Raw genomic sequence first — 27,456 nt, 5'->3', positions numbered from 1 at the left:
TCCCTGTGACTCTTGACCCGCTCCTAACTGAAGTGTCAGAGCTCACAAGGAGGATTTTAAAGGCACCAAAACCAGTTCACTAAAATCAAGAGTCCCTATACATGAGGCTGATAGGTGTTCCTACATTTTAAATTAGTTTATATTTTTCCTAAAGCTATGTTAAGTGTCCTACAACTAATTATGAGAAATGAGATTCTTCTCATCAAGTTATATTTGCAATTCAACTGGAAGACCCAGAAGAGCAGCTAAACATTTAGGACTTTTTTCTTAATTAAGTTTCTTTTACATTAGTCTTCTAATTGTTTCTAGAAATCTAAGGTAGCTGGAAAAAAAACTCATTTATACCAATATCTATTTCTTAATAAGTGTTAAGACCTTGGAAACCTACTCTCTATAATATGATACTGGAAAATGAATAATTTAGTTAGCTGATTTGGGATTAAGGAACGGGAGATCAAAACTACCTTTTTATTCCTGTTATAAAATAATATAAGATTGCTTTCCCCTAAAGATATAATACATACATTTGAGATCTCAGAGCAATTCAGATAAGGCACATACAGAATCAAGACACCATTGCCTCATTTTTTAAAAAATATTCTACACGTACTCATCAGAGGCGGTGGTGGTGGTGAAATCTGCACTCGCTCCTACTTCCTCTTTACTCATCATTCCTTATTCCAACACAGTCTGGTTCCATTTTCCCACCCACTCTTCCAAACCAATAACCTCTCTGCCATCAAGTGTAATGGAGCTTCGTCAGCCCTCATCCCTTTTAACTTCTCAGCTGTTCACACCATGGATTCTTCCCCCGCTTCTTTCTCTTTTCTCATTTGCATTTGGGAAAATGTTACTTGTTCTTTTGTGTTTCATTTCTGTCTTTTCTTCCTCCTCTAACTGCTACTAAAGATGTGCTTTAATGGTCAACCCCTTCTCTGCAGGAACAGCATCCACTTTATCCTATTCAGAGTTCAGGTTTCACCATATTCAGTGACACCAAATCCATGCCTCTAGTTCAGAACACTCTTGATCTCCAGAATCAAACATCAGATGCCCTCCTATATCTCCTCCAATCCATCCCTTCATTCCTTCAACTCAACATTTCTCTACTGGAGATCCTCTTATCTTCCCCTGAGACAATTCACTGTTAACATCACTAACATTCAGATCAACCTGACACAAAACTTTAAAGTTGCTTTCATCCTTGCTTCCCCTTGATCCATACTTCAAATCAGTCAGGCTCAAATCTTTCAAATCTCTACCTGCTTTTTCAACACCCTTCCTAGCATGTAACAAAAGTTAGGCACAGGCCCTGTGCTTAGTCATGTCCCAACTCTTCGCGACCCCATGGACTGCTGCCTACCAGGCTCCTCCGTCCATGGAATTTTCCAGGTAAGAATACTGGAGTGGGATGCCATTTCCTTCTCCAAGGGATCTTCCTGACCCAGAGGTCAAAGCCGTGTCCCTTGTGTCTCCTGCATTGGCAGGCAGGCTCTTTACCACTGTGCCACCTGGGAAGGACATAACAGAAGTTAACACGGGTTATTCTCTGATTTTACTTCAGCTGTTGGTATAACGTCATTACTTTCATCTAAATTGTTTGTTCCTGAAAGGAAGGGGCTGTGTTTTATTCACACAGAAGAATCCTTTAGCTATGCCATTAAATGTTGGAACGACAAGAATCAGTAGGCTCCAGAATTCCTATCAAGAAGAAGTTTAGAAATCTGGCTGTGGAGGCAGGGAGGACATGGAAGACTTGGCTGGAAGAGGCATTTGCTTGGTTAGCAAACTGTTTTCACCTCAGCTGCTTAGGTGGCTTTGGGATTCTGATGGAGATGTTGATGGCTCTAAAGACCCCTAAAATCCCCTTAGCACTGCCTCAGCTGGTAGGCACATTGCCCCAAAATAAACTGTACTAAGGAAGTGCAGCGCAGTGCAAGTTGCTCAGCCGTGTCTGACTCTTTGCAACCCGACCCCATGGACTGTATAGGTCCAGTAATCTCCAGGCCACAATACTGGAGTGCATAGCCTTTCCCTTCTCCAGGGGATCTTCCCAACTCAGGGATCAAACCCAGGAGGCAGATTCTTTGCCAGCTGAGCCACAAGGGAAGCCCTGTACTAAGGAAAGAGGAGGGATAAACCCAGCTTCTAGAGATGGAGAATGAGATGTCTACATTTCCCTGAAGTCAGAGCCAGTCCCTACTGAGTTCAGCTCAGAAGAATATCAGGAAGTGTCTCTTACTTGCCTCCAACTCCCCTCCTGTCTTCCTCCCATGATTACTTATCCACCTTTTTTCTAATTTCACTCCATCCCCTGAGCTTGGTCTTACGTGCAGAGAGAAGGGACAAAGTGAAACTACCTCTCTCTAAGAACCACAGGAAGCGTCTTCATCTCACTGCACAGCTCTGATTCTAAAGAATTTCTGTCTTTTTTCCCATTTTTACCAAGTTGTATTATTCTAGTTTAGCATAAGCCAGAACCCCCAGGAGGGGACGTTAAGAACTTAACCTATGAAAGAATGAGGATTTTAAAACCCTATCCTGCAATTCACATAGCTCAACAAAACTCAACATAGAGACCAGCACAAATAAATATTTGGTAAGCAAACTAATAAATGTATTCTCTGTAAAGATTCATAGATGAAATGGAAGTAGTCTTAAAACCAAACATACTAAATTCTGATTAATGTGTAATCCTTTACAAAATATAATAAAAGAATGTAACCTTTTTTTTTTTCCTTGAATTGATGGTGCCTTCCTAATGAATCCAGGATGTTAATGAATTTGGCCCAGTGCTAGGAAAATCAGTGAAGCATTTCTATCAAATCAGTATTCAGAGTATGTCTCCACTGATTTCAGCACAACAGTTAAAATGTGAACTACATAAACACATTATTTACAATCTAGTGTGCAAAGATCCTTCACTTGAAAAAAATAAGAAAAACACTGATGTTAGAGAGATACCCCAAAATAGAGAATTCTAGATGTCATTAAATAGGACGTGAAGCCAACAGACATTTTGGTAAACCCATGTTCCATATTTCCACTGAATAACTAGAATAAATGTTAACATAGCTGAGATCGGATGTGTCTGGTTGGCAACACCCATCCCTACGCCTCCCAGCTTCAGCATCCATTTGTGGGAGCCAGATGGAATATGGGGATAGAGAAGAATGGTTTTATATGTGGAGTCTTGGGTCCAGAGAGGAACAAAGACAAGGGATAACATCTAGTTCTTTTGACAGCCTGACCCCCAAGACTCAGTCTGAACTATCCTAGAGAACAGGGCTGAAGAGAAAAGTTGAAGTGGCTGCCTGCAGAAAGCATGTCATGAGCTTGGTGCCAGGTTAACGATGTCCCAGGCAGAGCTGAGCAAAGGACATTTTATCAGTCTTGTAAATAACACAGCATGGCTCTGATGTGGCCCTGAAATTGGAGAGGAATTCAGTCGCATTTGGCAGTTTAGAGAGGCTGCAGCTTTGGGAGCTCTGTGAGAAAGTACAGTGGGTAGAGAAGCAGCCTTCCCAGAGGCTGCTGCAAAGCAGCCTGCAGCCAGCAGCTCTCAACAGGAAGAGTTAGATGGAAGAGCACTGGAGGGATGCTAGGCATACACGGGAATCTGAGAACGACGGGGGAGTTTCAGAGGTTGTGCAGGTGGGAGTCAACTAGCTAACAAAATAAATATACAAGCAAACACAGCCTCATTTGGAACAAAAACCACTGAAGTTTGGGGATATGTGGTCTACAGTCATAATGAGTAAATTGATATTCTTCTTATTCAAAGTTAACCATTTTGTGTTTGTTTATGGAAGGAAAGAAAGTGGTATTCCACAGTATCCATGGCCCCTCCTTGGTATGAGGAATGTAAGACAGAAAGGATTTTCTTTACCTGAACGGATAGGCCAAAAGAAAAAGTTAACCATTCTAGTAGGTGCATGTGTGTGTGTGTATTGTTTCACGATAAGTCTGAAGCTTTCAAGCTATTTGACACCAGAATATACCCCTTAATGTAATCCAACTCTCCTTTCTCTTGATTATTCATTTTACCCAAATAGAAAACAAAAATATGTATTTATTGAGAGTTTTTTTTTTTTCTTTTAAGAAACTACATTGAGCAGTGTGGAAAAAAATTTTTTAACAAATAGTCTTCCATTAATGAACACAAAAGATATTTGGGGGTATGAAATGACACATAAAGAACAATTAAGAGGCAATCAAGAATATATTCTAACATGCACATAGAATACTTCTGGACAATACACAAACACAATGGTTTCCTCTACAGAAGAGGAGTGAAAGATAGCCACGGTGGGGACAGCTTCACTTCACTCTCAGTTATTTATACACTTTGACTTTTTTTGCCATGTGTTTGTATTACCCTTTGAAAAACAAAATAAATGAGTTTTCTTTTTCTAAAGGAAGTACAGAATGAAGGGTTATAAGCTAGCTATAATCTGTACAAAAGCATTTTGGACTCAGACAAACCTGGCATTGCTAACAGATCTAAGCCAAAAAGACTTTCCAAATTATCTGGTTCTTCTTGGTAGATGTCTACAATCTCTAGAAATTAGTAGTAGATGAGAATCCTGTTGTTGTTGTTTGGTCACTAAGCCACATCCAACTCTTCATGGCCCCCATGGACTACAGCATGCCAGGCTTCCCTGTCCTTCACTGTCTCCAATTTAGGTCAGTCAGTTGCTCAGTCATGTCCAACTCTTTGCGACCCCATGGACTCCCTGTCCATCACCAACTCCTGGGGTTTGCTCAAACTCATGTCCATTGAATCAGTGATGCCATCCAACCATCTCATCCTCTGTCACCCCCTTCTCCTGTCCTCAATCTTTCCCAGTGTCAAGGTCTTTTTCCAATAGAGAACTCTACCTACAGTCTTATGAACAAGGAGGATATTATAATGAAAGGAAGTGTTAGTCTCTCAGTCGTGTCTGACTCTTTGTGAACCCATGGATTGTAGCCCATCAGGGTCCTCTGTCCATGGGATTGTCCAGGCAAGAATACTGGATCGGGTTGCCATTTCCTTCTCCAGGGGATCTTCCTGATTCAGGGATCAAACCCAGGTCTCCTGCATTGCAGGCAGATATGTAACTGTCTGAGCCACCAGGAGAGCAAACCCTAGGCCAAATACTGTGACATGTACAATACATATTAGCAGGCAGGCACTAAAAATGCCACACAATCTCAGAGCCTGGGGGAAGTCCTTTAGACACTCAAACATGTATCTCATAAGCATGGTAGACATAAAAATATTTTAGCAACAGAATCAATGAATCCTCTACTTAGAGCAGACAACATAATTTTCCATTAAGTGGTGGAGTGTTGAACTAAATGTACTGAGTCCTTTTTCAAAGAGTTTTAGGCTGATGGGCTCCCTAATTCTTATTAATGCATAATATTATGATATAATATCATTATGTAACATTTACAGAGGTATCTGAACATTACTTCTGGTCAACAAACAATATCTTAAAATACCACTTATTTCACCAAGAAAAAATTATTTCCAACAGGTAGCATAGTATAATCTTAGAGGATGCAGGCTCTGGAGGCAGATTGCCTGGTTTCAAATGTGGCTCTGCCGCTTACTAGCCACATAACCCTGAGCAAGTTATTTAAGTTCTCTGTACCTCTTATCCTTTGTCTGTAAAATAGGAGTGCTAATTATGCCTACCTTGTAGGGTCATTAAGAGCATTAAATGTGTTGATGTTTCCAAAGTGCTAAGATCAATGACTGTCAAATAATAAGAGCCAGATGAATACTTGTTAAATATATTAAATTGGCATCTTTAGGTTAATTAATGAACTTTCTAATGAAGGGTCAGCATAAGGGTAGGACTTGCTTATAGCCTTGGAAGACAGAGTGATTCCCTCTGTAACAACAAAAAGTTTTTGGATTTCCTAAACTTAGCGTGCAATTCCTATAATACAACCCACTGCATGCGCAAGTGTCATCTGGCCTTCCATATGCCACCCTATGGGAACTAGATTTTGGGAACTGATTAAAAAACAGTAACACTCTAACTACTGTTATTGCTACGAGTAATAAACTATCCTTCACCTCTGACCCAAGGCTCTTGCGTCTTCTACCAGCATCCATGAAACTGTAGCTGGCAACTCAATAACTTACAAATAGAGTAAAATCTTAGCTTTCCACAGTTCTTAAAAATATTAAGGATGTATTTTCAGCAAACTTATGCCCATAAACTTAGATAAAATCAACAAATTTCTTGAAAGACACAACTTACCAGACCTCTTCATGACACTGGGGAAGGCAAATTTTTCTTAGGCAGGACACTGAAAATACCACCTATAAAATACCACAAAATTAAATTAGACTTGAACAAAACTAAAGCTCTTGCTCTTTCAAAAATATTGAGAAAATGAAAAGATAAGTCACAGGCTGGGAGAAAATATTCATGATTGATATGTCTTACAAAGCACTTGTACCCACAATATATAAAGAACTCTTCCAACTATTTGAAGCCAAATAACTTCGTTTTAAACAGGCCAAATATTTAAACAGGAATTTCTCAAAACAAGATAAATGGTCAAGAAGCACATAAAGATATTCCCTACCCATTAGATAGCAGGGAAGTGAGAAATAAAACTATAGTGCATTGAACCTGGACTCGTTGTTCAATGCAGGATACTGGATGCTTGGGGCTGGTGCACTGAGACAACCCAGAGGGATGGTATGGGGAGGGAGGAGGGAGGGGCTTCAGGATGGGGAACACGTGTATACCTGTGGCGGATACATGTTGGTGTATGGCAAAACCAATACAATATTGAAAAGTAATTAACCAAAAAATAAAAAAATAAATAAAAAGTCAAAAAAAAAAAAACTATGAGCTATCACTACATACTCACTACACGAAGGTGAACATTTAAAAGGCTGGCAATACCAAGTGTTGACAAGGATGTAAAACAACAACAACTCTGATATACTGGAGGGAATGTGAAATGCTATAACCACTTTGAAAGGAGTGTGGTCGTTTCTCAAGTTAAGTGTATACTGATCATATGATCCAGCATTTCTACTCAAAGATATTTCCCCAAAAGAAAAATATATGTGAACACAAAAACTTCAACAAAAATTTTCATAGCAACTATGTTCAAAATAGTCAAAAATGGAAACCAAAGCCTATTGACTGATGAATGGGTAAAGAAATTGTGGCATGTGGTATAATGGAATGTTGTTGTTTAGTCGTAGCGAGTCCATGGACTATAGCCCACCAGGCTCCTCTGTCCATGGGATTTCCCAGACAAGAACACTAGAGTGGGTTACCATTTCTTTCTCCAGGGTGTCTTCCCGAGCCAAGGGCCACCCCATGCCTCCTGCATTGGCAGGTGGATTCTTTACCACTGAGCCACCAGTGAAGCCCATAATGGAATGTTCAATTCAGTTCAGTTCAGTTGCTCAGTCGTGTCCGACTCTTTGCGACCCCATGAATTACAGCATGCCAGGCCTCCCTGTCCATCACCATCTCCCAGAGTTCACTCAAACTCATGTCCATCGAATTGGTGATGCCGTCCAGCCATCTCATCCTCTGTCGTCCCCTTCTCCTCCTGCCCCCACTCCCTCCCAGCATCAGAGTCTTTTCCAATGAGTCAACTCTTTGCATGAGGTGGCCAAAGTATTGGAGTTTCAGCTTTAGCATCATTCCTTCCAAAGAGCACCTAGGGCTGATCTCCTTTACCGGTTAGAACTCCTTGCAGTCCAAGGGACTCTCAAGAGTCTTCTGCAACAACACAGTTCAAAAGCATCAATTCTTCGGTGCTCAGCTTTCTTCACAGTCCAACTCTCACATCCATACATGACCCCTGGAAAAACCACAGCCTTAACTAGACAGGCCTTTGTTGGCAAAGTAATGTCTCTGCTTTTGAATATGCTATCTAGGTTGGTCATAACTTTTCTTCCAAGGAGTAAGCGTCTTTTAATTTCATGGCTGCAGTCACCATCTGCAGTGGTTTTGGAGCCCAAAAAAATAAAGTCTGACACTGTTTCTACTGTTTCCCCACCTATTTGCCATGAAGTGATGGGACCAGATGCCATGATCTTCGTTTTCTAAATCTTGAGCTTTAAGCCAACTTTTCACTCTCCTCTTTCACTTTCATTAAGAGGCTTTTTAGTTCCTCTTCACTTTTTGCCATAAGGGTAGTGTCATCTGCATATCTGAGGTTATTGATATTTCTCCTGGCAATCTTGATTCCAGCTTGTGCTTCATCCAGCCCAGCATTTCTCATGATGTACTCTGCATAGAAGTTAAATAAGCAGAGTGACAATATACAGCCTTGATGTACTCCTTTTCCTATTTGGAACCAGTCTGTTGTTCCATGTCCAGTTCTAACTGTTCCTTCCTGACCTGCATATAGGTTTCTCAAGAGGCAGGTCACTCAGCATTAAAAGAAAAGAACCACTAATGCACATACAACATGAATGAATCTTAACATCATAATGCCAAAAAAGCCAAAAACAAAAGTCAATGTACAGTTTGCTTCCATTTACACACTGTTCTAGAAAAAGCAAAACTAATCAACAGTGATAGAAATCAGACCTGAGCCTGGAGATGGAGAGCTAGCTGCTAAGCAGCATGAGAAAAGGATTTGGGGTTATGAAAATATTTTCTATCTTCTCTGGAGTGATGATTAAACAGAATATATGCATACACATGTTGAAGCTCATCAAATTGTACTGTTAAAATCTGTGCATTTTATTTTATATAAATTGGACCTGAAATAATTTTATTTCATCATGACCATTTTCACTATTATAAAAGATTCAGTGGGTTTCAACCTCATTGAAACTTTGTCTAGAAGATATGAATGATACTATCTACTGTACTGGAAAGAAAATTATATTAAATAATTCATACAGACCATTTAGCACAATGCCCAGATCAAAGTAATAATCATAATGTACCCTAAATAACTGCTGAGAAGGTTAAGAGTAGTATTGATGGTATTATCCATTAAGTTTCCCTGGGGAGGTGATTTCTGAGAAAACCATTAAAGAAAGACATGAGTTATTGGGGAGAATATTCCATACAGAAAAATGTCAGACAAAAGCATTGAGGTAAAATTACCAAGATGAATATAGTAATGGGTAACCATCAGGTATATTCTGCTGGGTTAGACAGGCGATACCTATTCATAATGAAAATTGAGAAAAAAGCTACGGAGAAAGAGACAGTGAGACATAATAAGTCCAGAGATGTAAAAATTCAACTAGGAAATAACAGGACACATTAGACCAACTAGAGAAATAATATAGAGATTTAGTGTTGAAAGTAGGCAATTCTGAAAACTGTACATGAGGTGGATAGAAGTAGCGCATGACTTGAGACAAAAAAAAGTAGGTAGAAACCTATCACCTTGACATGCAAGAGGCAACAAGGTTTAGGCTAAAAGAAAGATAAGAACATGCAAGAAGTATTGTGGATCAGAAACTGACTCCAATTAGATGCAAAAAAACAAACAAAAAAGAGTTGCACATAACTTCAAAGTCTTAAATTGGAAAAATGGGTTATTCTTTAATACTAACACCCAAGTGCACAATATGTGAAGAAGGAGAACAGAAAGGAAAACTACCAAGAGAAAGTTAGCATTTTAAAGGGAAAATAGGAGAGGGTTAGAGATGGTGGTGGTCCTTAGTGCTTGTATAAGTTTGCTAAAGCAGCAATAAGTATCAGAAAATGGGGGGGCTTAGAACAACACAGAAGCTTCATCTCACAGATATGGAGGCTACCAGTTTGAGTTCAAAGTGTCCACAGGGTTGGTTCCTTGCAGGCTGTATGCGACCATCTGCTTCATGCCTCTGTCTCAGCTTCTGCTGGTTTCCAGCAACCTTCAGTGTTCCTTCTGGCTTCTGCTGCAGCATGCCAATCTCTGCCTTTAGCTTCTTATGGTGTTCTCCCTCTGTGCATGGCTATGTCCACATTCTCCATTTTCATAAGAAAACCAGTCAAGTGGGAGTTAGGGGGTTCACCCTATGACCTCATCTAAACTAATTATCTTGGTAACTACGCTGCTTCCAAATAAGGTCATTTTCTGAGATACTAGCAGTTAAGACGTTGACCCGTGAATCTGGGGGTGCCACATAATTCAACTCATAACAGTGCAGGTCACCAAATACTTCCAGCCATCTCCCTTCTGAGTCCACGTAGAATTGTATTTCTTCAGCCTCTTTGAAGTTATGTGTGGCCATATGCTATGTTTGGCCAATAAAATGTGAATGAAAGCGATGGGTACCATTTCCAGATGAAGTTTTAAAGGCCAGTGTGTGATTCAGGGCATTCTTTCCCCTCTGCTCAGGTCATGTCAAGGTACATGTCAAGATCAATCCTCCATCAGTCAATGTCACTGAAGAACTGTGACTAGCAGAGCCTCCCTTCTGACTGGCATTGGAACGCAGCAAGAACAAGAAATAAGTTTTTGCCCTCGGGAGAAAGCTCTTTACAACTTAGAGGGGTGGGGTGAGGGGGGTGAGAGGAAGGTTCAAGAGCGAGGCAACAACATATGTATATTTATGGCTGATTCACTTTGTTGTAAACAACATCATAAAGCAATTATCCTCCAATTAAAAATAAATTTTTAAGGCAAAAAAAAAAAGGAAGCTTTGTTGCACTGAGTTCATTAAATGTGGGGGTTGTCTGTTATTCCTGCTAGAAACCTAGCTTATCCTGACCAATACAGAGATGATTGTACTTTTTCTCAGAAGAGTAGTGATCAGAAAAATAAGCACCTATGAGTCAGCCATCACTTCACAGTTTTAAGAAAAAAAGGCTAAAAGCAAATGAGACCAAGAATCTTCCTCCTACGACTCTGCATTGAACAGCAAGTCAGCAGATGATATCTCTGGTGGCCTCCTGTGAACCATGCCTCCTTGGGTAGACCTGGCTTAGACCACTTCAACCCTGACTTTGGGATTTGCTGTTGGCCAACAGTACACTAACAGATGGCTTCCAGGTGGCTTAATGTTAAAGAATCCGCCTGCCAATGCAGGAGATGCAAGAGCGTGGGTTTGATGCCTGGGTTGGGAAGACCCCTGGAGTAGAAAATGGCAACCCACTTCAGTATTCTTGCCTGGGAAATCCCATGGATTGAGGCGCCTGCAGGCTACAGTCCATGGGGTCACAAAGAGTTGGATATGACTGAGCACATATGCACATTAATGGGCATGATGAAAACAGATGTTTGCACATGTAGTCTGTCCACTTGGAGTGTCTGCCCTCAGGAGACTCTCTCACATAACCCAATGACCATGTGGTGAGAAGCCCAACCTAGCCTTGTAGAGAGGCCATGTGGAGGGCCATCAAGACCTTGGCTGATAGCTCCAAGTGAGTTCCTAGCAAGCATCAATTTGCCAGCATACGAATGAGGATTCTTGGAACTGGATCCTTCAGCCATAATTAAGCTGCCAGAACTGATGTCATGTGAAGCAGAAAGGAACTATCCCATCAGGTCCTGTTCATATTTCAGAGTTATAAGCAAACAAAATGACTCTTGTTGTTTTAAGACACTAAGGGTTTGGAGTGATAATTGAAACAATAAATGCTTTTGTATGGGAGGTAGTTGAAAACTTAAAAGTAAGAAATTATTTTGTGTATTAGTAATTTCCATGTTCTTTAGTAAAAAAAAAAAAAAAAATTAGCATTACAGAGCCAAGATCACAAGCTCTGAAACAGGCCACATTTGTGTTAAAACTCTGACTCTGTCATTTACTAGCTAATCATAGACCAAAAAACCAATCTGTGAACTTAAGTTTCTTCTTTCACACAGCAAGCATTGAAAGAACTACATCCCAAGTTTATTGTGAAGACTAGAGACAACTATTACACATAAAGTTCCAGAAACAAAGTCGGCACTCAACAAATAGTAATACTTTTGTTATCATTTTGTATAATTAGTAATCATTCAACTGTTTTTGGAGCATCAGCTATGTGACAAGCATATGATGGGTAGCAAGGATACAAAGATAAGCACATCCCTACTCTGTACTTTCTGAGATCTTATAGTCTATTAACTGCATTAAGTTCATCAGAGGAAAGCCACAGGTTTAGTGAAAGTGAAAGTGTTAGTTGCTCAGTCGTGTATGACTCTTTGCAATCCCATGGACTGTAACCAGCCAGGCTCCTCCGCCCATGGGATTCTCCAGGCAAGAATACTGGAGTGGGTTGCCATTCCCTTCTCCAGGGGATCTTCTCCATCTAGAGAGAGAACCTGGGTCTCCCACATTGCAGGCAGATTCTTTACCATCTGAGCCACCAGGGAAGCCCACAAGTTTAATAAGCAGGTCTATCAAGGAAACCTTACTGAAACGCATGGTCTGGGAGAGTTTCCCTGATAAAACATTTAAAGTGAGTCCAAAAAAGATAATAAGGAGGTATTAGGCAGGTGAAGAATGCTCAATGGATTGTTATGGATGGAGGAAAAGCAGTATGAGACTGAAGGAGAAGACTTGTACATTCTTAGAGCTGAAAGAAGGCTGCTGTGGTCTAATCAGCAGGTGGGGCATATAATAAGATACTAAGATATATGCCTTTTTCATAATAGCTAGCATAGAACGCCTATCCTGAGAGGCTAGGCATATGTTACTATAGCCATGCTGTTACCAATCGCCAACAATGTGCAAATACTACCTAAGAAATAGAAATTAATGACCTATAAAGCAAATAATTTCCAAAATGTGGTCTGCAGGTTTGTGCCATATCGTGAATAATAAATTTTAGAGCCTGGAAGTGCGGCAAGAAAAACAGGACAATGTAGAGAACTGTTAATACATTCATTCAATTTTGAATTTTATAATTGTGTCCTTATTAGTTTTTTGTGAAATAATAGTGATGATAGTCGGTTTTATTTTCAATGTCTTTACGTAGAAAATCAAAATGGAGCAACTCTATTGCACCCGCAAAACTACTTTCATCTGACTTTGAGGTATTTTCTTGTGTTCTGTGAAATATACAAGTCTAGGAACAACTGACTCAAAAGGTAACAGTATCTAGACTTCTTTTTATCTTAAACAATTGACTATTTTGTAAGAGGCAATAGTATAGAACAACCAGAAGTAGAGCCTCCTGCATCCTCAAGCAGAAACTCATGAATCTTTGTTTGAAATTTTTGCTTATTAAAAAAAGGTAATACATCAGGTTCTGAAAATTCGTATTCACATTCACACACATATAATATTCTTTATGTAGAAAATGCATTGAGGAAACAGCACTGTAATTTTTCCATGAAATATAAATGCCAAACTCATACATAATTTATATAACATAAAACCAACAGACCATGTAGGTTTGGTGTTTAATTATGATCCCTTGGTTCTTCCTGATGAGCACCATTAATCAGTCCAATCAATGTCTGAAATGTCATATTTCTGTCTACAAATAAACACCTAACTGGAAGTATTAAAATATTTAATTGAACTGTGCTTTTGTACAAAGTACTTCTCAGCCTAAATGTAATAACTGGAATTTAAAAGCAAATAACCAAATGATTGACAAAACAATAATCATTTTTTTCTGAGATTTTTCAAGATATATGGGAAAGTATAATTTTAAGCATCTTGACCTTTTGCTCAAGTAAAACTTCCTCCTGTTTAATTAGTTCATGATTCCTTTTTAAAGACAACCTCTAAAGTTGCTACTTTACCGATAAACCTAGAAGGGACCTTTGTGCTTTAATGTAATTGTGTATTAGAATATTCAACCTGCTGGATATCCAAAAGCTAGAACAATCTCTTGATGGCTGCACACTTTCTAATGCCCCAAGAACCCCTCCATGTTTTCAAAGAGAAATAAAGTCAATTGATAAGACAGGCTGTAAGCACTGAGGCTTAAGATTCTTTTTTTTCCTTCACAAATCTCATTCTACAGCGGCTCTATCACATCACCATAACAACACAAAACTATGGAACATTTTCAAATGGCTTGAAGGGGCATTTTCTCCATGGAGGCAAAAAACATTTATAAAGTAAACATTACCATTTGTTTCCTCAACAGTAGACTGAAAACCTGATTTTGGCTCTGCTCCTATCACCCTAGACACAGCCTTGTCATTTGTTACGATCTCCATGGTCTCCTCTCTAGTAGCAGAACAAGCTCAATCAGAGGCTTCTTGCAGTCTCGCCCATCACGTTCCTCACGGCAGAGCCAACTCCCATCAATCACTTCTCACTCTCAATTATCTCTGCCCTGTAATCCCTCTGGACAGGAAACTTCAATATTGTGCTGGATTCCAGTCTGCCTTACAAATATCATCTGGTCATTTCATCCATAAATATGCTTCAAATGCCAGTCATTTACAAATTCAAAATGAAGCACCACTACTACTATTGCTCCTTGTTTCCTAATAGTTCTATTCACTTTATATCCTTACTGAACATTTGCAGGATAAATGGATAGACAGCAATACAGCACAGTGGTTAACAGCATGATCTTTAAGTTTGAATTAAGTCAGAGTCCTAGCTTCATGATCTACTAGCTGTCAAACTTTGGACAAGCTATTGAGACTCTCCAAACCTTGGGTTCTTCATCCATAAACCATAGATGTTAGCACCTATCTTAAATGTTTCTTGTTAGGATCATGGCAGGACAGCTATCCAACACAAAAGAAGGGTCTAAGAGATGTTTGTTTTTGTAAGCACTGTTCATTTCATTCACTCATCAACTATTTTCTGAGCACTTACTATGTTCCTGGCATCCTCCAGAGGTCAAGTAATGAGTGGTGAACAAAAGAGACATGGTCTCTGTACCCTATGCAGCTTATACCTTAGTGGGAGAGAAGCACAATAAACAAATCAGTAGCTAATTATTCAATACAAACAACAAAGGCCTGAGAGGAAAACAGGTGCTGTAATAGAAGACACCAGAGAAAGAGGGAGGGGGTAATCGGGAAGCGCTTCCTGGATAAGGTTATCATTAAACTGGGACCTGAAAGATGAGGAAAATACCCAGTGAAGAGTGGGAAAAGGCAGAAGACAGAGGCTGAGTGGGAAAGCATTACTGAGTAGACTGTGGGTCTCAAGCTTGTTTATTAAGAAGTGCTGACCAGACTGAAAGATTTACAGAAGCCAGAAAATGCAGATTCTTGTAGGACCTGAGAAAAGAGTTGGCTTTTAGTCTAAGTTCAGTGGGAAACACTGGGAAGGTTTTTTTTTTTTAACTTAATACAGAAAGTTTAATTTTATTTTTATTATTTGGCTGCACTGGATCTTAGTTGTAGCACGTGAAATCTTCATTGGGTCACTCAGGATCATTTGTTACAGCACATGGACTCTCCAGCTGCTGCCTGTGGGCTCAGTAGTTGTGGCAAGCAGGCTTAGTTGCTCTGTGGCATGTGGGGTTTTACTTCCCTGACCAGGAATCGAAATCGCATCCCCTGCATTGCAAGACAGATTTTTAACCACTTAACCACAGGGCTTTCTGGGTGGCTAAGCTGTAAGAAACCTGCCTGCCAATGCAGGAGACACAGGCTCAATCTCTGGGTTGGGAAGATGCCCTGGAGAAAGAAATGGCAAGGAGAGAGGAGAGAGGAGCCTGGTGGGCTACAGTTCATGGGGTTGCAAAGAGTTGGACACAACTTGGCAACTGAACAACCACTGAGAAGTTTTAAGGAGGAGAGTGGCATGATCTGATTTCTGTTTTGGGGAAATACTCTGGCTATCATGTGATCATTTGGAAAAATGCAAACAAACTGGATGGGGACAAGTTAGGAAGCTGTTGGAATAGTCCAGGAAGGAGATGATGGTGACGTAGGCTTAGGTGCCTAAGGTGCCAAGGTGCCAGTAAAATCAAATCTCACCATGATATTGAGTGGAGGAGGGAAGTGTTGCGGTTGACTTTAATTTCTTCTTGTTTGTTTTAGTCCTATAACTATCACCAGTCAGGCTTTAGGCTCCCAAAAGAAGGGGATGGAGAATAATAATTTTAGATGTTCATATTAAATATTTTCTTATAATTATTCCGTTATTCTCTAGCAATCTTGTCAAAAGACTACTCAACACATTTTCCCATTTACATCAGTACTCCTAAAATCCTGCAGTAAGACTGAGGAAAGAGTAAAAATGCTTCATCATCATGAAAATTTTACAGCACCAAGCACAGATGCTAGTAATCTGTGAAGCCTTGTTTTCATATCATCTAATGCAAGAAAAATTACCGAGCCTCCCCTATATGAAATTTGTTTTTTCCTTTACCTGGAAGCTTTAAGGATTCTCTACATGACTTAATTTGCTTCAGATTTATACATGCCTACTTTCATTCCCTTGTAAACAACACCAACAGATGGTATGGAATATCTGGTTGCAGAATAATTAAGCCTGAATTTGGTGAGAACTCAAAGATTAAAGTTATTCTTAGCAAAACAAGCAATCCACTGCCAGGACTGTAAAGCATTTAATAATTTATATCAAAAGAACACCTAAGGAAGCACCCCTAGTGACTTGCAGATCTGAGTTTAAAACCACATACACCTGAAATAAGAACCCATGTACACTCACCCACAAACACTATCTCGACACCATAAAAGAGGTGAGTGACTTCATCTTTCTGCCTGTCAGGGATTCAATTCTGAAACTAATCTCAATCACAATTTGATGTATATTCCATCAAAATGCAGGCTGACAAGTTATGTAACATGTTCTGGCTATTTAAATATCCTAATGGGATTTTTAACTGTGGTGACGCTTTTGAACTGTGGTGTTGGAGAAGACTCTTGAGTCCCTTGAACTGCAAGGAGATCCAACCAGTCCATCCTAAAGGAAATCAGTCCTGAATATTTATTGGAAGGACTGATGCTGAAGCTGGAAACTCCAATACTTTAGCCACCTGATGCAAAGAACTGACTCATTTGAAAAGACCCTGATGTTGGGAAAGATTGAAGGCAGGAGGAGAAGGGGACGACAGAGGACAAGATGGTTGGATGTCATCACCGACTCAATGGACATGGCTTTGGGCGGACTCTGGGAGTTGGTGATGGACAGGGAGGCCTGGTGTGCTGCAGTCCATGGGGTTACAAAGAGTCAGACATGACTGAGCGACTGAACTGAACTGAACTGAATGGGATTTTTCTCAACAAGTGGGAGCAAGGCAATTCTACTTTTCCTACTATGTCCAGAAAACAGTGAACAGAAGGACGTGCTCTGTGTGTGTTCAGTCACACCCAACTTTTTGCTGCACAATGGAGTGTAGCCCACCAGGCTCCTCTGTCCTTGGAACTTTCCAGGCAAGAACACTAGAGTGGGTGGCCATTTCCTTCTCCAAGGGGATCTTTCCAACCCAGGGATCAAACCCTCATCTCTTGCATCTCCTGCATTGGCAGGTGGATTCTTTACCATTGGTGCCATCTGTGAAGCCCTTAATACGAGGATACTTGAGAAAATATAACAGGGTCATTTCACTGTCCCATAGCTCAGCAGATTGCAGTATGGAACAACCAAAGAGACAATTCATCCTATCTGTTATAGTCCCAGAATTATCTTTTTTTAAAAAAACAAATTATATCTAAAATCAGAAAACTGAGCCTTAAAGTAATTCAACCCAGATTAGGCAATTTTGATAGCAGTGAAGAGAAAATAAAAACACTGAAGAAAGCACAGTGTGAAGCTATATATGACAAACCCACAGCAAACATTATCCTCAATGGTGAAAAATTGAAAGCATTTCCCCTAAAGTCAGGAACAAGACAAGGGTGCCCACTTTCACCGCTACTATTCAACATAGTTCTGGAAGTTTTGGCCACAGCAATCAGAGCAGAAAAAGAAATAAAAGGAATCCAAATTGGAAAAGAAGAAGTAAAACTCTCACTGTTTGCAGATGACATGATCCTCTACATGGAAAACCCTAAAGACTCCACCAGAAAATTACTAGAGCTCATCAATGAATATAGTAAAGTTGCAGGATATAAAATCAACACACAGAAATCCCTTGCATTCCTATATACTAATAATGAGAAAGTAGAAAAAGAAATTAAGGAAACAATTCCATTCACCATTGCAACGAAAAGAATAAAATACTTAGGAATATATCTACCTAAAGAAACTAAAGACCTATATATAGAAAACTATAAAACACTGATGAAAGAAATCAAAGAGGACACTAATAGATGGAGAAATATACCATGTTCATGGATCAGAAGAATCAATATAGTGAAAATGAGTGTACTACCCAAAGCAATTTACAAATTCAATGCAATCCCTATCAAGCTACCAGCCATATTTTTCACAGAACTAGAACAAATAATTTCAAGATTTGTATGGAAATACAAAAAACCTCGAATTGCCAAAGCGATCTTGAGAAAGAAGAATGGAACTGGAGGAATCAACTTGCCTGACTTCAGGCTCTACTACAAAGCCACAGTCATCAAGACAGTATGGTACTGGCACAAAGACAGACATATAGATCAATGGAACAAAATAGAAAGCCCAGAGATAAATCCACACACATATGGACACCTTATCTTTGACAAAGGAGGCAAGAATATACAATGGAATAAAGACAATCTCTTTAACAAGTGGTGCTGGGAAAACTGGTCAACCACTTGTAAAAGAATGAAACTAGATCACTTTCTAACACCGCACACAAAAATAAACTCAAAATGGATTAAAGATCTAAATGTAAGATCAGAAACTATAAAACTCCTACAGGAGAATATAGGCAAAACACTCTCAGACATAAATCACAGCAGGATCCTCTATGATCCACCTCCCAGAATTCTGGAAATAAAAGGAAAAATAACAAATGGGATCTAATTAAAATTAAAAGCTTCTGCACAACAAAGGAAAATATAAGCAAGGTGAAAGGACAGCCTTCTGAATGGGAGAAAATAATAGCAAATGAAGCAACTGACAAACAACTAATCTCAAACATATACAAGCAACTTATGCAGCTCAATTCCAGACAAATAAACGACCCAATCAAAAAATGGGCCAAAGAACTAAACAGACATTTCTCCAAAGAAGACATACGGATGGCTAACAAACACATGAAAAGATGCTCAACATCACTCATTATTAGAGAAATGCAAATCAAAACCACAATGAGGTACCACTTCACACCAGTCAGAATAGCTGTGATCCAAAAATCTGCAAGCAATAAATGCTGGAGAGGGTGTGGAGAAAAGGGAACCCTCCTACACTGTTGGTGGGAATGCAAACTAGTACAGCCACTATGGAGAACAGTGTGGAGATTCCTTAAAAAATTGCAAATAGAACTACCTTATGACCCAGCAATCCCACTGCTGGGCATACACACCGAGGAAACCAGAATTGAAAGAGACACATGTACCCCAATGTTCATCGCAGCACTGTTTATAATAGCCAGGACATGGAAACAACCTAGATGTCCATCAGCAGATGAATGGATAAGAAAGCTGTGGTACATATACACAATGGAGTATTACTCAGCCGTTAAAAAGAATTCATTTGAATCAGTTCTGATGAGATGGATGAAACTGGAGTCGATTATACAGAGTGAAGTAAGCCAGAAAGAAAAACACCAATACAGTATACTAACACATAGATATGGAAGTTAGAAAGATGGCAAGGACGACCCTGTATGCAAGACAGCAAAAAAGACACAGATGTGTATAACGGACTTTTGGACTCAGAGGGAGAGGGAGACGGTGGGATGATTTGGGAGAATGGCATTCTAACATGTATACTATCATGTAAGAATTGAATCACCAGCCTATGTCTGACGCAGGATACAGCATGCTTGGGGCTGGTGCATGGGGATGACCCAGAGAGATGTTATGGGGAGGGAGGTGGGAAGGGGGTTCATGTTTGGGAATGCATGTAAGAATTAAAGATTTTAAAATTAAAAAAATAAAAAACTAAAAAAAATTAAAAAATTTAAAAAAATAAAAAAGAAAGCACAGTGTGAGATGTGGGTGTGGAACCAGATTAAGGGCAGCAACACAGAATGGTGAAGCATTTCAAGAGAAGACAGAATGGGAGAATTCCAGAATTCCAAACAAAAGTTTTATCTAATAATTAAAATGGCATCCACCAGTTATCGAGCACATGCCAAGGCCCAGGCATTGAACTAGACACTTCATGAATCTTATCTCTAATTCTCGCAGTAGTACAAAGCAGGTCTCCCATTTTTGATAAGGAATCAAATATTCAGAAGGTTATACACCAGGCTTAACACTCCTATAAGGGTTTCCCTGGTGGCTCAGATAGTAAAGAATCCCTGGGTTGGAAAGATCCCCCGGAGAAGGGAGTGGCTACCCACTCCAGTATTCTTGCCTGGAGAATTATTTTTAAATATACTTAAATATGTTTTAAATCGCAGGGAGTTAAGGGACTAACTTAACTAAGGAACAACACTTTTACTTTACTTAACAATCCTGCATGCCAGGATTTAATATTACACCTATCCCTCTGGCTGCCTAGGGATTGGCAGGGTTGTTCGACCTACACAGCTGTATACAATGGCCCAACTCTTTCTGCAAAAAGTTTAAGTTTTTCTTAATAATTTTATTTATTTATTTTTGGCTGTGTTGGGTCTTCGGTGCTGCGAAGGCTTTTATCTACTTACGGCGAGTAGGAACTACTCTTCATCGCAGTGCTCAGGCCTCCCGTTGTGGTGGCTTCTCTTGTGGTGGAATGCAAGCTGTAGAGCACACCACCTTCAGAACAGCTCCCTGGCTCTACAGCACAGGCTCAGTAGTGGTGGAGCACAGGCTCAGCTGCTCCATGGCACACGGGGTCTTCCTGGATCAGGGATCGAACCTGTGTCTCCTGCACCGACAGGTGGACACTTGATCACTGAGCCACCAGGGAAGACTTTGATTAAGTTTTAAACACTGAGCCCTAAGCTCAAAGCTGAAGTCCTAAGGTGAATTTGACATGAAGCAAGCATTTTCATGGAAGGAAAACCATACTGACACATTTTCAGAAATATGACAGAGTAGTTCAGGGAAACCTTGACACGGAGACCAAGGTGACTCCCTGGAATTTGAAAAACATTTAAATATATTTATTTTTTATATTTTTAAAATATAGATTTAAATATATACATTCTAGATTCTGGGAGATATATTTTTAAATTTTTTATTTACTTATTTATTTTGACTGTGCTGGGTCTTCATTGCTGTTCAGCCTTTTCTCTATTTGCGGTGAATGGGGGGCTGCTATGCAGTGGCAGTGTTTCTGCAACATAGTTGCAAGGTAGTTGTAGTGGGTTTCTCACTGCAGCGGCTTCTCTTGCGGAGCCCGGGCTCTAGGGCACATAGGCTTCAATAGCCGTGGCACATGATCTCAGAAGTTGTGGTTCCTGGGCTGTAGAGGACAGGCTCTATAGTTATGGCTCAGGTGCATGAGATTAGTTGCTTTGCCACATGTGGGATCTTCCTGGATCAGGGACTGAACCCATATCTCCTGCACTGTCAAACAGATTCTGTACCACTGAGCCACGAGGGAAGCCTTGGGTGATCTATTTTGAGCAAAAGGACCAGACAGAGAGAAGAGGCTGCAGAACTACACATGGCGGCTGGCTTTATGAAGAGTGTGTCAGATGCCATCAACGGTCCTCTAATACCCATCACTTCTTTCTTTTAGCAACAGAACCCCATAGTTTAGGGACTTCCTTGTTGACTCAGACAGTAAAGAATCTGCCTGCAATGCAGGAGACCCAGGTTCAATCCCTGGGTTGGGTAGATCCCCTGGAGAAGGGAATGGCTACACACTCCAGTATTCATGCCAGTACAATCCCATGGACAGAGAAGCCTGGCGGGCTACAGTCCATGGGGTCACAAAGAGTCGGACACAACTGAGCAAACTCAAACTCAAACTCCCCCTAGTTTTAGCTAGCTTTGGCTGTTTGGCTAGATACTTTCCCAGCCTCCTTGACAGCTAGCTTCCAAACAATGGAATTTTCAGTTGAATTTTCGGTTGACATCTGTCAAATTAAAAACAAATCTGGATTTTAGTCAAAAGGATTATTGTGAAAGTGCTGGGGAAGGATGACGGCAACGGGAGGAAAGAGAACTGCTACAACGGGGAGAGCATTCTGACTGCACGAACTGCACGTGTCAGGCAAAACAGGTTTCTTCCACCAAGAGGAGGAAATCTAGGCTAAAAAGAACCAGGCATAGGATAGTGGATGGAATGGTGGCAAAGTCAGACAGTAGATCCAATAATGTTTCACTCTGAGTCCAGCCTGTTTTTTGGGAGACATTTAAGGAGGGATTGTACCCAAGTTCAGACTGAAGGCAGATCAAATTTCAAGGGGCACAAGGGAAGGAGAAAATCTTAACCAAAGCTTGGTTAATAAATATTTTGTTCCCAGTGATCAGTGGAGACAAAACAGTTCAGTTAATCAGTTAGGAAGCAAAGAATGGGAATGTGGAGAGTCAGTGTCTGGTCTTGTAATACACAAACAAGAAGAGCTTCCTTGAGTTCTTACCTAAACCATGGGTAAGGGGGGTTCTTTGCAGTAAGTTGTTTCTCAGAACAGAAAGAGGAGGGATTTATTTAATCATCACTGGTTTCTGGAATCCCAGGGCTCTGGTAAAGTTTGACATGGTCATAATCTTAAGAGGAATCTGTACTTCCTCTTTGGCCTGTTAGGGGCTGGAGCTTCAATTTGGTGATGATGAGTCACCCTCAGAGAGGGTATAACCTGAGATGGGAGGAATCTGGGTGCCTGCATGGTTTTGTGGAACAAAGCTGTCGACTTGCCCTGGTCAGCTCATCTAGTTTTGGACTATAAGGAAAGAGAGATAAACTTTCTTCTAGTTTGCCATGTTCTATTTTCAAGTCTCCTACGTAGAGCCATTTTGCCAGTACTCTCATGAATAAAAACAACCCCTGCCAACAAGAAATTTTTGTGTTTTTGATATCACAGTCACCCTGTAAGCATCATCTTCAAATATGAGAGTTAATATTAAAGACAGAGCTCCCTTGCCAGTATTAATATTCTCATTAATGTGTGAACGCCAGAAGCATCAAATGCTCAATTTTACTCTTCTTTTTCTATGTCATACAGGAAAAGAATTCTGTTTCAGTTCCTAAAATGAACAAAAAACTTTCCATTCACATAGCAATGGAACATTACAAAAGACACACTTATTTTGGACTAAATAATATATGTCAATATATGAGTTTTTGTGGTATTGCAGGGCTTTTTGAAAGCAGCTTAAAATGACATAATGTTCTACCATTTGATTCAAATGGGCTTAAGTCAGTAATACACTCTTTTATTGGAAATGTAGACATGGAAAGATACGGAAGTTTGACCAAGAGTGTTTAAAAGAACAAACTAATCAAGATCAACCACATACTACTCTATGTCAGACATAGTAAGGTACCTGTTAAAGGTTGTTGCCAAAGGGAGCAGACATGTGATATGCTTTGCTAACTGAACAATTACATGTATGCCTACTGTTAGTGGAACAGCTCCTCAAGTTCCAAAGGTCTTTCCTTTCTTATTTAAATTTCTCAAGCAGGCCTAATAACATAAATAAGAGTTATTGATTAGTCTAGGTTCCCCTAGTGAAAAAATAGTCCAATATCAAAACTGCCTAGGAAGGCTGTTCAACTTAATCTAAATAAAGAATTGGTTAAGTTAAGAGTAATCACTGCAGGCTCTTTGATTCACTGGATCATTGAATTAACTGTCTCAGTTGAGTTCTTAATGATTTTCAAATACATTTTGGAGAAGTTACCTATCCTAGCGAAAAACGAGCCTTTATGGTTTGAATTCCCTGCATCTCCTCTGTATTTTATGTGCAACCTTAATATGTTGTGAAATTATTCCAAATCTTTACTGTCCATTCTTTCCCTTTTTAAAAAGGTCCAAGAAGAGACATGAGACATATAGCCAAATTTATGTCATCATTTTTCACCTAAGTACTCAGAGTTTCAAAGGTATTCTTTCCTCTCCCAAATCACTTCTTCCCCTAGTGGCTTCTGAAAAGTTCTGCTTAAATGCATAAGCTCCCCACTGGGGACATTATCAATTAAGAACTTCTCTCTGCTCCAGGCCTTTAACTTTGAAATAATTCAACAATCTTTTACATATAAAAAACAATCTCACTTCCAGAAGCCTTGGTGTTTCTCGTTGATGCAAGAAAAGGGAAAAGGTCATCTTTTTTGTATAGTGATACCAACAAAGGAGAAGGGCACTAAGCCCTAAAGAATTCACTGCAACTTTTGTTTTTAAGTTTAAACCCTTACCTATCATTACAAGGCAAAACAGAAATGTACCTGTCATTAGACTAAATTTGCTGATAAATAAGTACTCTTCTGCTCTTGAAAATCCTTTACAAAGATGAACAAAAGCAGTTCCTACAGGGTAATTATTATACTGATACATGTTTTCATTTTTTAAAAGAAACTGATTTCCCCTGTTCTTACTTTGAGGGGCTAATGCTAAAGTCCACAAGAAGAAATCTTGTGGAAATGGGGACGTAACCTGAGTTTGACATATTCCAACGTTTTTCTCAGATATTCCAGGTCCTTTCTTAAATACTGTGGATTCGGTATGTAATAAGAAATGCAACTGAGTTGAGGACAGTTGGAAGTTCCTCTGTACGTGTTGTTCAAAAAATAAAAATTTTGTAGGTCTACGTGACAAAACTGTACAATTGTTCGGCTATTGTTAACAGCATTCTCTCCAGCGGTTAAGAGAGCATGACGTAGTAGATACACAGTGAACAATTACTGAATTGAAAGGATGGTTGACCTGCAACAAAGCTTGCATAAATTCTTTGGTTTAAAATACCTGCTCTTTTAAACAACTGATTCTCAAAAAAAAAGTGGATACAAAATTGATTTTTAAATTACTGAGTTTCTACAAAGGAGAGTTTCTACCTACAAAATACGTCATTGGGATGTGAACACTTCTAATTAGCTGCAACCATTGGACAAGTTTTCTTACCTCTCAGAGTTCACTGTCTTCCTGGATGCTCAGCAGGCCACAGCTAGCCCTCGCGGTAATTTCCGGTAGGGGCGTCTCCCGGCTCTGCCGCTTGGGGGCGGGGCCTGCAGAGGGCGGTGCTGGCAGAGATGGGCAGGCCGGGGGCGGACCTTGTGTGTGTGTGTGCGCTCCAGCCCGCCGACTCTGTGGTCACGGGACTGTAGTCCGTCAGTCCCCTCTGGCGGTGGGATTCTCCAGGTAAGAATACTGAGTGGGTTGCCATCTCCTCCTCCACGGGATCCTCCTGACCCCGGGAGAGAACCCGCATCTCTAGCGTCCGCAGATTCTTTAAAACTAGAGCCACAGGGAAGGCCAGGGTTGAAGCTTACCTGGTGGAATTGACAGCGCCAAGGCGAGGCTCCTGGCCGAAGTGAGTTGGAAAGTCTTGGGATGAAGAGCCTTGACCAAACGCTCAGTTTTGGAAATTTCTCTAGTTTAGCCTGCGACACTTATGATTAGAGTCAACAATTTGAAGTGGCCAGCTCACTTGATGCATTCTATGAACCTCTTGAAAGCTTTAACGTTCGGAGACCTGATCATGAAACCCTGTAGGATAAATTGGATGATTACACAATTGTCAAGGAACGCTGCTGCTGAATCAAAGTCAGGCCACAGGTCTCAATGCCACTAAAACATGCGGTGTTGGTCAGAAGGCCAAGATCCATGATCACTTGAGCTGAATCTCGGATGTAAAATGTATGCTAGGAATTCTCTACTGCAGGGATCCCCACCCTCGGGGCTGCATCTCAGTACCTCCTACCAGATCAGGGCAGCATTAGAGTAGAAATAAAGTAAAGTGCACAGTAAATGAAATGCACTTGAATCATCTCGTAAACCATTTCCTTCACCCCAGGTTCCTGAAAAAGTTGTCTTCCAGGAGATCTGTCCCTGCTGCCAAAAAGGTTGGGACCGTTGCTGGGACCGTTGCTTTGGTACCCTATGCATCAAGTCAATAACGTCCAGCAGTTTAAGCAGGATCCACGACTCACAACGTGTCTTTACTCCATTTTCAATGTACACACAGGGCATGAGATCCTCTGCTATGAAGAATAGGGTCATCTTCAAATAAGTGCGGGAACATCTTCAAATAAGTGCAGTGTCGCTTTATCTCCTTCACCTGGTGAAAATGATTTTCTCAGGACTCCAGATTATATATAACACTGATGTTGTTGTTGTTGAGTTGCTAAGTCCTGTCCAACTCTTTTGTGATCCCATGAGCTGTAGCCTGTCAGACTTCTCTGTCCATGGGATTTTCAGGCAAGTGTACTTCAGTGGGTTGCCATATCCTACTTCAGAGGATCTTCCCAACTCAGGGATTGAACCTGAGTCTCTTGCATTAGTAGGCAGATTCTTTACCACTGAGCCACCAGGGAAGCCCTTAACACTGATGAAGTCTCTTTAGTTAAGAACTTTTTATTTTGTGTACAAGAAATTTACCATGTACCTGACTTTAGTGTCTGGGAAAAAGGAAGCGTGTATAATAATGGCAACACAGAGCTGCATTCGAGGTATCTGGAGGAGGGCATGGCAACCTACTCCAATATTCTTGCCTGGAGAATCCCAAGGATAGAGGAGCCTGGTGGGCTACAGTCCACAGAACACAAACAGTTGGATGCAACTTAGCATGGACAAAAATCAAAGTACTAGATTGGAAAAAATAAAAAGAAAATTGGACTAATATTAATGATGGTGATTAAATCAGACAATGCAGAAACTATGCTCAGCACTGCACCAGGCATGCAGTACATACCCATTTGATGGTAATAATTACTTTATTTTACAAGAGTAAAAGGAAAAGTTTATTCTACCTGATGACATTGTTCTGATTCTTTGGGAAAGTAACAAATTTTTGTAATATGCATGAACTTTTCATCTTACATATACATGTTGCAGTCTCTCTCCTCTTTTTTTTTTTTCAAGAAGAATAAGATAGAAGGGAACCAAATAACTGACTAGAAAACAGCTGCCTCCTTTCACCTGACCTTCCAGAACACCCCCTTGCTCTCAGATCACTGTCACCTCCACTGCTTTTGTCTGATTTCTGCCTGTTGATCTCCATTTGGCCTGGCTCTGTGCGGAGCCACCTGCAAGGCTTTTGTTTCTCCACCTATTGAGTCTCCCTTTGAGTAGAAGAAAGAAAAGATTTCCAGAGTCTGAACCAAACCATTTTTTTAAGTACCTAACAGTAAAAAGGGCATGAAACTATTTACCAACTTCACTTACATCCAGTAAAATTTCCATTTACAGGGTGTTGCATTAAGTTGATTGCTTTCTTCTCTGTAAATAAAGACTTAAATTTCAGCTCACAGGAAAAACTGATTCTGAGAGAAGCCGCCCACAAAATGATGCCAGCAGCACCAGACAGGGAAATGTTCAAAGCAGGGTGGCGAGGAAAACAAAGCTTAGATGGAAAGCATCACTGCATGTTTCATTTTAGAGTAATAATTAATCAAAAAACAGAGTAAATGTCAGGTTTCCTTGGATTATTATTCTCCCTGGCCACAAGACCACTTTTCAT

The 27,456-nt window shown here is 40.2% G+C and overlaps 1 long non-coding RNA gene across 1 annotated transcript; it reads right to left on the bottom strand.

Moving 5' to 3' along the window:
* Window positions 1-499: 499 nt before the first annotated feature.
* Window positions 500-24,985, bottom strand: LOC138437759 (uncharacterized). Its single transcript, XR_011256140.1, has 3 exons — window positions 24,900-24,985; window positions 6,261-6,322; window positions 500-1,511 (listed from the first exon to the last, which is right to left on the bottom strand). It is a non-coding gene; the product is annotated as an uncharacterized lncRNA (long non-coding RNA).
* Window positions 24,986-27,456: the final 2,471 nt, after the last annotated feature.

This window comes from Ovis canadensis, chromosome 3 (genome assembly GCF_042477335.2).
Source record: "Ovis canadensis isolate MfBH-ARS-UI-01 breed Bighorn chromosome 3, ARS-UI_OviCan_v2, whole genome shotgun sequence".
Classification (NCBI taxonomy): domain Eukaryota; kingdom Metazoa; phylum Chordata; class Mammalia; order Artiodactyla; family Bovidae; genus Ovis; species Ovis canadensis.
This window is presented reverse-complemented; position numbering and strand designations above follow the sequence as displayed.